A 1,788-nucleotide genomic window follows, 5' to 3' on the forward strand; every position below is an offset into this window, starting at 1 on the left:
AGTCGCCGCCGCCGCCCGCGCTTGCCGCTCCTCGCGCCGCCGCTGCCGCCAAGCCCCGCCGCCCCGCCGCCCGCAGCTGCCTCACCAGACCCCCCCTCGCCAGAGGTATCCGCCGGATCCGAGCCACCTGTTTTAAAAAAAAACATTCATTTTTTAGAAAACCCTAGATCCTTTTTATTTTCGGCTCGCCAGTTTTTCTCGGTTCTTCTAGTTAGCGGACGTTCGTCCGTACGTTCGTTTTAAAGAACGGTTTTTGCCCGTTAGTTACAGCTAACGAACGCTCGTTCGTTAGTCTGTTCATCAGTTTTCTTTTTATCGGATTTATTCCGCGAGTTTTCTGATCGCGATTTCTGTTCCGATCTTAGTTTCTGTTTATCTTTTCGCTCGTTAGTCGAAATCAGGCGATTCAAGCGCCTAGAATTTCGTCTCGAAACCCTCTTTCCGTTTAACCAACTTAAATAAGTTTTTTCTACTGTAATATTTGACCTAGGTTCAGATTAGTAAACAAAGTTTCTTTCTTTCGCCGTTTGAGTTTCGTTGCTCCGTTTGATTTTCTGGTAAACCTCTTTTATTTGAGTTTTTCTTGTGCATCTTTGCTTGTTGCTTATGTATGTTATTGTTTGTTTGCGATAGAACACCCGGAGTGCGAAGCGTGCTACTACGAGTCCCTAGGTTTCACAGACCGTCAGCAAGGCAAGTAACACATTGATCATACTCTTTATCACCCAGTTTTTATGCATTAGTTCCAATCCTCAAACATTGCATGGTTAGGAAGTCATTAACATGTGGGTTGGGAGGTAGTTTTTGAGGTAGAACCTATTGCCCTGTTATATTCAAACCCTGGGAGTTACTTCTATGTTTGCTTATATTACTATGCTATGATATGCTCGTAGACGTGGTTTGGGTTTGAGTGAAATCCATGACAAATGTGAGTTTGTTAATTAATGGTTCAACTTAAGGTGGCAACTTAAATTAACATCTGGGTGGATTGAGGCACCTGGGGAACCCAGTGTTGTCTGTATTTTTGGAAATCCCGGAGTAACCATGTGATCTTCCTATGGACCGCCACCTAGGCTCAAAGGGAACTGAGATGATTCATGCTAGAAACTTTGTGCAGCCACAAGCTATTATGGGCTCTAGCATAGTTGAGTAAGTTACGTGAAGCTCTTGAAGAGGCAGATCAGCAGGTAATGGGATGTAGGTTTGGTATGGTCTGTCCGGAGTAGAGAGTTAATGTTTCTGAAAGACTGTGTCTCGGTCATCCGTTCCTCTAACACCTTGTAGTGCGAGAAATCCAACGAAGGCGATCGAGTCTTGTGGGGAAAAGTGCGCAAACCTCTGCAGAGTGTACAAACTAATCATGGTTAGCCGTGTCCCCGATTATGGACAAATCTTGAGTATCTAGTTCTTGGGTTATCACATGTATCTCATCACTCTTAATTAGTATTGTTGGGATGTTAATCACTTTAATTTGGATTGAGTTGGAGGAACCTTCTCAATGTTGTTCAACCACCATGATAGTTAAATTAAAATCTATTCCATTGTTGTAGGGAAAAATTGGCTTTTCGCAAAAACTATAACCGTAGAGCTTTCCACCAGCCAAATATGCATGTAGTGATAGCATTATTCTGTTCATGCTCTACTGTGTTATTTTGCCAGCATATTCCATGTGCTGACCCGTTTTCGGGCTGCAACGTATTATGTTGCAGACTTTTCGGACGAGGAGTAAGGTTCGTTAGTCATTGCCGTGCAGCTCAGCTATGTCGTTGGAGTTAATGGACTCACTTT

The sequence above is a fragment of the Triticum aestivum genome, chromosome 3A, assembly GCF_018294505.1.
Source record: "Triticum aestivum cultivar Chinese Spring chromosome 3A, IWGSC CS RefSeq v2.1, whole genome shotgun sequence".
NCBI classification, from domain to species: Eukaryota; Viridiplantae; Streptophyta; class Magnoliopsida; order Poales; family Poaceae; genus Triticum; species Triticum aestivum.